Below are 10,910 nucleotides of genomic sequence, written 5' to 3'. Positions count from 1 at the left end.
GCTCCGTTAAGAAGAGGGTGGGAGGGTGGGAAAAACAAAGACACTTGGAAGGGGGAACCGACGAATATCTTGAAGAGAAAACACCGGTTGAAAGAAAACAAAGGCTTCACACGAGTAGGATGGATACTCGATTACGTACTCCGGCTCCGAGATGAAAAAGGGGTGGGCGGGTGGGAAAAAAGAAAACAACTGAGGATTGAACTTGGCAACAATGAAGAGGCTCGAGTCAACTTGATGAGTAAAACACCAGATAAAAAGAGCTGAGAACCAACGATCGGAAAACCAACTGCGTGAACCTAAAGAAAAATTTGAAGGGGAAGTGGAGTAAGTCAAAACACCTACGTCAAGATTCCTCACCAGAGTGACAAAGGGGCTTAGGAGTAAAAAGAATTCCTACTCTTTGATATAACTAGACTCAGAAATAGTTTTCTTCTAGACTCGACAATGGCCAAACTACACGATCAATCAAGGGGGCTCCTATGGTCGGTTGAGGCTCTGATACCAACTTGTCACGCCCAATATGTGATACTATCCTAAAGCGACTCAAAGGTCCCACCAAGAATAGAACCGCATATGGATAGAACCGCATATTGATACGCGTTTGCAAGGTGGATATCATTACATCAACATTACATAATAGATGGGGATACATACCAAAGGCATACAATGCCACACAAATACAACATCATCTTACATAAAAGCAACATCCGACTACGGATGAAACACAAACAGAAGCTCAAACGACATCCACCCTGCTAGCCCAGGCTGCCGACCTGGAACCTATCCCCTGATCGAAGAATAAGCGGAAGAAGAACTCCAAAACAAGCAAACATCGCTCTCGCGTCAAGATCATCGCATAAACTGTACCTGCAACTGTTGTTGTAGTAATCTGTGAGCCACGAGGACTCAGCAATCCCATTACCATGGGTATCAAGACTAGCAAAGCTTAATGGGAAAGGATGGGGTAAAGTGGTGAGGTTGCAGCAGCTACTAAGCATATATGGTGGCTAACATACGTAAATAAGAGCGAGAAGAGAGCAAACGGAATGGTCGTGAAGCTAGCAATGATCAAGAGGTGATCCTGAACTCCTACTTACGTCAAACATAACCCAGAAACCGTGTTCACTTCCCGGACTCCGCCGAAAAGAGACCATCACGGCTACACATGCGGTTGATGTGTTTTAAATCGAATCTGGTGTCAAGTTATCTACAACCGGACATTAACAAATTCCCATCTGCCACATAACCACGTGCATGGCTTTCGAAAGTTTATACCCTGCAGGGGTGTCCCAACTTAGCCCATGATAAGCTCTCGCGATCAATGAAGGATATACCTTCTCCCAGGAAGACCCGATCAGTCTCGGAATCCTGGTTTACAAGACATTTCGACAATGGTAAAACAAGACCAGCAAAGCCGCCCGATGTGAAGACAAATCCCGATAGGAGCTGCACATATCTCGTTCTCAGGGCACACCAGATGAGCAAGACGTCGGGTTGGCATAGAACCTGGTTGCCCAGGGGGCGCCAGACATCGCTCAGGTTGGACCAACACTCGGAGGAGCACTGGCCCGGGGGGGTAAATAATGATGACCCTCGGGCTCCGGAAACCCAAGGGAAAAAGGGCTAGGTGAGGCAAATGGTAAAACCAAGGTTGGGCCTTGCTGGAGGAGTTTTATTCAAAGCGAACTGTCGAGGGGGTCCCATAAATCACCCAACCGCGTAAGGAATGCAAAATCGGGGAACATAACACCGGTATGACAGAAACTAGGGCGGCAAGAGTGGAATAAAACACTAGGAATAAGGCCGAGCCTTCCACCCTTTACCAAGTATATAGATGCGTTAATTAAATAAGAGATATTGTGATATCCCAACATAATCCTGTCCATCATGGAGCAATCTTCAACTTCACCTGCAACTAACAACGCTATAAGAGGGGCTGAGCAAAGCGGTAACATAGCCAAACAACGGTTTGCTAGGAAGGGTGAAAAAGGTTAGAGGCTGACATGGCAATTTGGGAGGCTTGAAGAGAAAGAGATAGGTAGCGCAGCATAGCGATAGAACGAAGCAACTAGCATAGCAATGATAGTAGTGAGATCTAGGGTAGCGGTCATCTTGCCTGAAATCCCGCTAGGAAGAAGAACGATTCCATGAAGAAGACGAACGGATGAAGCCGAACCAAGCGTAGACGAACGAATCCTCACGATCGCAACGAAACGAAAACTATCGAGAAGAAGCACACAACATAGTAAACACACCACACATATACATGACATGATGCACAACCAAGCATGATGCAAGACAAGACTACATGAAGCTACTCATGGCAAGAGATGATGCAAACAAGAGCAACACATCAAGGCAGGTTTAAATGAGGCCGGAAACACCATATAACAAATCCGGTAAGTCCTCATATGCAAATTTCGAAATTGGTCCAGATCTGAATAAACCTTATGTTCAAGTTGTTAAACAGCAAGTTAAGATGCACCAAGATGATCTACACGAGATTCTCGTCAAGTTACATATAAAGTTCATTTAGTTCGGAGCTATGGCCTAGAAGATATGAGCAAAAAAGTTAAACATGGCATTGATGCAAAAAGCATACAAACATCAAGAAAACACCTCATAACAAGGATGCAACAAGATAATATGAAACTACATGCAATTCTAAGCAAGTTTCATATAGAGCACACTCAAAATGGAGCAACGGTTCAACACATACACTATATACAAGTTTAAAGGACAAGCTGTCCAAAACAGCAACTAGGCATCTAGCAAGCATCAAAACAACATGCTACAGTACCACAATATGAAAACAAAAGGCATGGACATGATGTACAGGTAATGCATGACAAAACATGAACACTGAGCTATCTCAAGAAACTACTAGAACATGCTCAAAAGGACATGGCAATATTGCAAATAATAACAGTTTCAGACTTAGCAGAAAATAACATCAGGGTGCAATGTTTAGAGCTATAAAACATGTTACAGGAACTTAACATGGCAGGAACAACGATAAGTAGGCATGTTGGTGAGCTTGTACCATTCACCACGGATCAATACATGGCATGGCAAGGCAACCAACAGTAAGAATACATGTTTATGAAGCTAAGCATGGCAATAGCAAGTTCATAGGGTGCATGGATCACTAACAAAAATCATGGCAACATTGAACTTAATGTTAACAGGCTGACAGCAACGTTATTTAGCAAATTTGGAGCAAGATTACAACAAGCCACAGCATGCTATAAATGCAACCAGGGGCATGGATGGATCGAGCATGACATGTATAACAAAATATCCTTAGTGAACATCTCCAGATTATGCATAGAATGATTTGTAGCAGCAGGTTTACATAGCATCATAATATAACAGAATCAGACTAACAGAACGGTAACAACAAGTACCCTACTTCACGAGCTCGATGCACTCACTACAAGACTCACAAAAATACATGGATTGTACCACTGTGAATATGGCATGATGTAGTACAAAGCACATATAGAGCTCATGATCATACGATGCACACACAAAATGCAATGAAAAAGACAAATCATCAAGTTATAACAGCTTCAGCAGGTTAACATCATATAGCACTCTTGCAACGATGATTTGGGAATCAAGATGGACTAAAACAAGCATGGCATAATGGAACGAAATGAAGAACATCTCATGATGAACATTTCGATATATTACACACACAAAACAGAGGAAAAGACATGGAGCTATGGCATGGCAAACATGTGCACATGATGCTGAATTCCAGGGACTTAGCAGTTTTTTATAAAAAGCAGCAGAGCGCGAATACACTAAAAGTCGCATCGGGCGGGGTTTAGGCGGGACTCACCTAGCAGGCTGAGCCTAGGTTGGCGGGGTGGGGCTTGGCAGGCCCCCGCACTGGGCCGGGGCCCACGTGGTCCTGGCGGGCGAGGGAGAGCTCCCTGCTCGATCCCGACGAGCAGGAGGCCGGCGGCGGCGATGGAGCACTTCCGATGGAGCTCCGGTGAGGCTCGAGACGGTGCGGAGGAGACGGATCCACGGTGGAGAAGGCCGGATCCGGGCGTGGGGAGCCCATTCCCGGCGTTAGGCGGCATCGACAACGATAGGGCGCGGGACGGCGGTGGAGCTTGACGCGGGGCCATGGCTGCAGGGCTCGAGATCCCTCGAGGTCGTAGCACCTGCGGGTGAGAGGGGGATGGTGAAAGGGCGAGGGGAGAAGCGAAGGAGAGGGGCGGCGAGGGACCTGGTCCGGGCGGAGGCGCGGGTCGACGGGGAGGGATCTCCGGCGAAGCTCCTCGCCAGTGACTGCCGGAGACAGACGTGGCGCGGGGTTCCAGCGGGAGGAGACGGATAAGCGCGCTCGGGCGCACAACTGCTGGGTTCGGCCTGGTTCGGCCCACGACGGGCCGGATCTAGGTTTGGGCGGGCCTGGCGGCGGTTGCGCGGCGCGGGGAGAGGAGGGGCGACGTGGAGGCCTGCGAGTGGCTGTGGGAGGCGGGGTAGGCGACGTGGCGGCGCCCGGTTGGCCGGGGCGACGCCTCAGGTAGCAGTGCGGCCTCTGGGCCGGCTACAAATGGCGGCGGCAGGGTGGCTTGGTGCGGAAAACGAGAAGGTGTGCGGCTAGAGGTAGGTGGAGGGGCTAGGCTGTCCAAAATGGAGAGGGGTTGTCCATATATAGCAAAAGGGACTAGGGTTGGGGGTTTAGGGGGGTTTCGGACCCTCGGATCACGATCCAATGGCTCCGGCGAGAGGGGTGAGTTTAGGTGGTGATGATGGGCTGTGTAGAAGGCCTTGGGATGAGAAGAGAGGGGAGAAGTGCGGCCCGACATGATTTCGGAGACCGAAACGTCCGACGAATAGACCGACTATACTGCGGCTATATGTTTAACGGTTGGGCTATTAAACGAGCTCCGAATGCGACGGAACTTGACAGGCGCTCTGTCTACACTATAATAAGACCGCATGCCAAGTTTCGACCCATTCCGAGAACATTTATCATCGATTCACGAACGAGGTAAAAGGGGGCGCCATAGGACATAGGAGAGTCGGATTGCAAAACGGACAACGGGGAAAATGCTCGGATGCATGAGACGAACACGTATGCCAAATGAGATGCACATGATGACATGATAAAATGCAACACGCAAGCAAATGACATGGCAATGATGGCAAATAACTGAGAGACACCTGGCGCATCGGATCCGGGGCGTTACACTTCGGGTCCATAGTTATTAGCTAGATGGCTTCTTCTCTCTTTTTGGATCTCAATACCATGTTCTCCCCCTCTCTTGTGGAGATCTATTCGATGTAACTCTTTTTGCGGCGTGTTTGTCGAGATCCGATGAATTGTGGGTTTATGATCAAGTTTATCTATGAGAAATATTTGAATCTCCTCTGAATTATTTTATGTATGATTGAGTTATCTTTGCAAGTCTCTTCGAATTATCAGTTTGGTTTGGCCTACTAGATTGATCTTTCTTGCCATGGGAGAAGTTCTTAGCTTTGGGTTCAATCTTGCGGTGTCCTTTCCCAGTGACAGCAGGGGCAGCAAGGCACGTATTGTATTGTTGCCATCGAGGATAAAAAGATGGGGTTGCATGAGTTTATCCCTCTACATCATGTCATCTTTCTTAATGCATTACTCTGTTCTTATGAACTTAATACTCTAGATGCATGCTGGATAGAGTCGATGTGTGGAGTAATAGTAGTAGATGCAGGCAGGAGTCGGTCTACTTGTCGCGGACGTGATGCCTATATACATGATCATGCCTAGATAATCTCATAATTATTTGCTTTTCTATCAATTGCTCGACAGTAATTTGTTCACCCACCGTAATACTTATGTTATCTTGAGAGAAGCCACTAGTGAAACCTATGGACCCCGGGTCTATCTTTTATCATATAAGCTTTCAATCTACTTTTATTTGCATCTTTACTTTTCCTATCTATATTATGAAATACCAAAAAATATTTATCTTATCATATTATCTCTATGAGATCTCACTTTCGCAAGTGGCCGTAAAGGGATTGACAACCCCTTTATTGTGTTGGTTGCGAGTTCTTTGTTTGTTTGTGTAGGTGCGTCGGACTTTTGAGGAGCCTCCTACTGGATTGATACCTTGGTTCTCAAAAACTGAGGGAAATACTTATGCTACTATTGCTGCATCACCCTTTCCTCTTCAAGGAAAACCAACGCAAGCTCAAGACGTAGCAAGGATCTAGGTCAAGCTCTAATTGATCAACTAGGACCAAGTAGAACTAGAACTAGAACTAAAGGAAGCTTCAAAATATGTATATCAAATAGTGCAAAATCCTATAGTATATATAGGTTGGAGGGGGAGGAAGTGTTGTAGGGTGATACCCTAGAGGGGACCTTTTCACACTTGGAGGGGGGAAGAGGTAGAACACTCGAGAACACAAGGCATAAATCACTCAAACAAACCCAAATATCACATCCACTAGAGTAGCATACATGAGATCCACAAGATTACATGAACAATTCAAGGAAAATAGCACTAGGTAAGTTCTTCCCACTAAGTGAGGTCTTGATGTTGATCTTCTCCAAGAGGAGGCCTTGACAATCCAAAGGATTCTTCCCTAGGTGGGGGCTTGATCTCCAAGAGGAGGGGATACAAGGAGCAAAGCTCTCTCTTTGTGTTCTAAATACTTTGTTGTCCATCCAAATGAGCTAGGAGATGAGTATATAAAGCCTAGGGACGAAACAAGAGGGAGAGAGGAGTACAAGGGCCAAAAGGCCAAAAGCACACGGGCTGAACCAGAGGGGTCCGAGCACCCGGGGTCAAACCGGCCGGGCACCCGGACCGGTCAGGGGCGCCGGCTGTAGGAGGACCGGGCACCCGAGGGTCCAAGGCCCGGGCACCCGGGGCTACCGCAGGTGGCTGGGCAGGCCAGGTCGGACACCAGGGGTTGAGGGCCCGGGCACCCGGCGGTGAGCTAGGCGCGGCCCAGGTGGCAGGCCGGGCACGCGGGGCCAGTTGGCCAGGCACCCGGGGTGGGCTGGGCGAGGCCCAGGTGGGGGATCGGGCACCCGGGGCCTTGGGGCCGGGCACCCAGGGTCGGCTGGGGCCCTGCCCAGGCTGTGGCCGGGCACTCGGGGTCGAAGCAGCCGGGCACCCGGGGTGTCCAGGGGTTGCAGCCCTTCCTTCTTCTCATTCTCCTTTCCTTTCCCTTGCTCCGTGGATGCTCGAGTTCCCGTCCTCTCCTTCTCACGATCAACTTCTTGGTACCTAAGAATGCATAGCGTATCTCTTTGAGGTAGAATCTCATTCTCATGGGAAACCGAATGAAACTCGGAGAGGAAAGAAGTGACCTTGTTCTCAATGTTGCGTGCACGTGCTCTTGTCATCAGTCCTCTCGGTGCTTGCGGTGGTGATGGAGTGTCGGTGAGGGTAGACGAGGGATGCTCCACATCATCTCCCTCCCCCTTGTGAGAGATCCGTCCACGGATCGTGCTATTCATCACCATGGTACTTGTCCAAGTCTTTGACGTTGAAGATGTCGCTAACTTTGTACTTGTCACGTGGGATGTCGACCTTGTAGGCGTTGTCGTTGTAGCGTGCTAGCACCTTGAATGGTCTTTCAGCTCTCGGGAGTACCTTGGACATGTGTTCCTTGGGGTAGCGGTCCTTGCGGTGATGTACCCATACTTGATCACCCTGTTGGAACACCATCGGAGACTTGTTGATGTTGAGCTTGGAGGTGATTCGTTGTACTTGGCGCTTGATCATGGAACGTGTTTCTTCATGCATCTTCTTGAGGTAGGCGTCTCTTGCACTTGCGTCCATGTTTTCTCGTTCTTGAAGCGGTAGAGGAAGGATGTCCAATGGCGACAAAGGGTTGAAACCGTAGACAACCTCGAAGGGGGACTTGCCGGTTGTAGAGTGTCTTGCGCGGTTGTAGGCGTACTCAGCGATGGGTAGGCACCCCTCCCACTTCTTGATGTTATTCTTTATCAACACGCCTAGGAGAGTTGCAAGCGTCCGGTTGGTGACTTCCTTTTGGCCATCGGTTTGAGGATGGTATGCCGTGGAGAAGAGTGGCTTCATAGGCATAACCAACCACTCGTACAAACCAAATTTTGTTTTGAAAGCGGTTTTCCATTCATCACCTTCTTGTATGCGGATTTGATAATAGCCACTTTTAAGATCAATTTTTGAGAAAATGGTGGCGCCGCTAAGTTCATCTAGCATATCATCTAGTCGAGGAATGGGATGCCTATAACGAACGGTGATAGCATTGATAGGTCTATAATCGGAGCACATGCGAAAACTACCATCTTGCTTGGGCACAAGTATAACCGGAACGGCACAAGGGCTTAAGCTTTCACGTACATGTCCGTTGTCGATGAGTTGTTGTACTTGCCATTGTATCTCCTTAGTTTCTTCGGGGTTGACGCGGTAGGGAGCCTTGTTTGGAAGAGGTGCGCCGGGGATGAGGTCGATCCTATGTTCAATGCCACGTAGAGGAGGGAGACCAGGAGGTAGCTCATCAGGAAAGACATCCTCGAATTCCTGCAACAAGTTGGAAAACACTAGAGGAAGAGGATTAGGATTGTTAGTTTTTGTCACCTCATCTTTGCATAGGAGGACAAAGTGGATGACACTCGATGGGTTCTCCCACACTTCTCTCACTCTCTTTTTGTGGCTAGGGGGACTAAGTTTTTCTCTCATGGCGAAGAGGCGCTCAATTTTGGCTTGTGGCTCTCACTTTCTTTTTGGTGGTTCACTCTCTCACCAGTATCTCCATGATGGGTGGAAGCTTGCTTGTCAGCGATCACTTGGCTTGGTGACATTGGTCGAAGCACATACTCCTTGCCTTTCATCTTGAAGCTATAGTGGTTGGTTCTCCCGTTGTGGATGACGCCGCGGTCAAATTGCCAAGGTCTTCCAAAAAGAAGATGGCACACGGACATAGGAACCACATCGCACTCCAAGGTGCCCTCGTAGGCGCCGATCTTGAAACAAACTTGCACCGTGTGCTCCACTTGAATAGTGCCGGAGTCGCTTAGCCATTGCACCTTGTAGGGACGAGGGTGCTTCTTCTTACCAATTGCATCTTGGAACATATCTCTTCACTTGCCAAGTTTTGGCAACTACCTCCGTCGATGATGACTTTGACGGAACGCCCATTGATGCCGGCCTTGGTGTGGAAGATGTGGCACCGTTGGTCTTCTTCTTGGTGGTGTTGGAGCGTCAAGACCTTGGAGACCACGAGAGAGGGACTTGAATCATTGTCACAAAAGACATGATCATCTTCATCTTCGTTCACGCGCCTGTGCATGGCCACGTGCTCAATGGCTTCCATTTCTTCTTCACTCATCGAGTCGTATGTGCCATCATCGTTGAAGATCATGATTCGTTTGTTGGTGCATTGGAAAGACTTGTGTCCTCGGCCGCCACATGTGAAGCACTTGAATGAACTTGTCTTGACATGATCATTGGTAGGCGCTGAAGATGAAGGAGTCTTGGATTTGTAGGTGCTTGCTGGAGGACGAGTCAAGGAAGACGCAGCTTGCTTGGAACTTGATTTGTTGCCGATACTTGGTGATGCTCTAATTGAGGTAGGAGGTGCCGAAGTCACGGGAGCTTGAGAGTAGGAGCGTAGGTCTTGGACGAGTACTTGGCGTATTTGAACTCATCTTGCACTTGTCGCTCGGCCTTGGTCGCTTGATGAACTAGCTCAAGAAGGTTTGAGTATGGTTGGAAGTCGGCAGTCCGCTTGATTGGGTGGTTGAGGCCGTTCAAGAAGCGTGCCATTGTTTGACATTGGCTCGTATCATGGAATCTCCATTTCTTGGTAGTATTCTTCCACCATCTTCGTGCCTTGCTTGAGGAGTTGCAAATTCTTGAAGAGATCACGGGTGCAGTGAGTAGGCATGAAGCGGGCTCTCATGACTTCCTTCATTTCCTCCCAAGTTGTGATTGGTGGTTCGCCTCTTGTATGTCGTCGCTCGATCACTTATTCCCACCAAATGAGGACGTAGTCTTGGAACTCGAGGGAGGCCATGGTGATCTTCTTTTCCTTGTCATAGTTGTGAAGGCCGAAAATCTTGTCCACCTTCAAGGCCCGTGAGAGATATTCTTCGGGATCATTGCTTCCGGAGAACTTGGGCATGGTGAACTTGAGCTTGCCGTAGCAGAGTTCTTTATCATAGTAGCAGTTTTTTTATCGCTCTTGCCGAGGAGGAAGGTCCTCAAATGCTCGTTCCTCGAGATATCGCTCTTGGCGTGGAGGACGGTATTGAAGCACTTGTTTCACTTGGTGTCGCTCCTATCTTGGAGGAGGACGAGGGATATGCGCTTGGTTGCGCCTTTCTTGTTGCTCTTCGCGTCGGGCGGCTTCTTCTTGTCCTGCTTGGCGAACTGCTTCCTCTTGTTCACGCACATGGCGGTTTCACTCTTTGACGGCTCGAGTGGACTCTCGGAGTGCGTGTTGTGCTTCGAGTGCCTATGCTTGAGCGTCATCTTCTTGAGGTTCTTGACATGGCGCTTGTGGAGGTATTTGCTCTTGCTCCATAGCTTCTTGCGCTTGGTGTCGCACCCTTTCACGTGCTCGAACTCGGTCTTGTAAGCCATTGCCATGGAATGGATTTTCTTGAGCTTGGCGATCTTGAGGATCATCACGCCGAGGAAAGTGAGCTCGTGGAGGACTTGCATCATAAGAGGAGTAGTCCGAAGATTGCCGACTTGAACGGCGGCTTGAGTGGTGCCGTCTTGTTGAAGAGGATGAAGAAGACGGGCGTCACACGATCATGTTGCGAAGCTCTTCCATTCGTGTGGTGAACTTGGCGTCGATGTAGTCGCGGTTCCTTGTTTCTGATTGACGAAGGTCGGAGGCGAGTTGCTCCAAGCGTTCACCCAATGCTTCGCTTTCTTGATGAAGCGCTCGTT

This window comes from Triticum aestivum, chromosome 2B (genome assembly GCF_018294505.1).
Source record: "Triticum aestivum cultivar Chinese Spring chromosome 2B, IWGSC CS RefSeq v2.1, whole genome shotgun sequence".
Lineage (NCBI taxonomy): Eukaryota > Viridiplantae > Streptophyta > Magnoliopsida > Poales > Poaceae > Triticum > Triticum aestivum.
Note: the sequence above shows the minus strand (reverse complement) of the source record.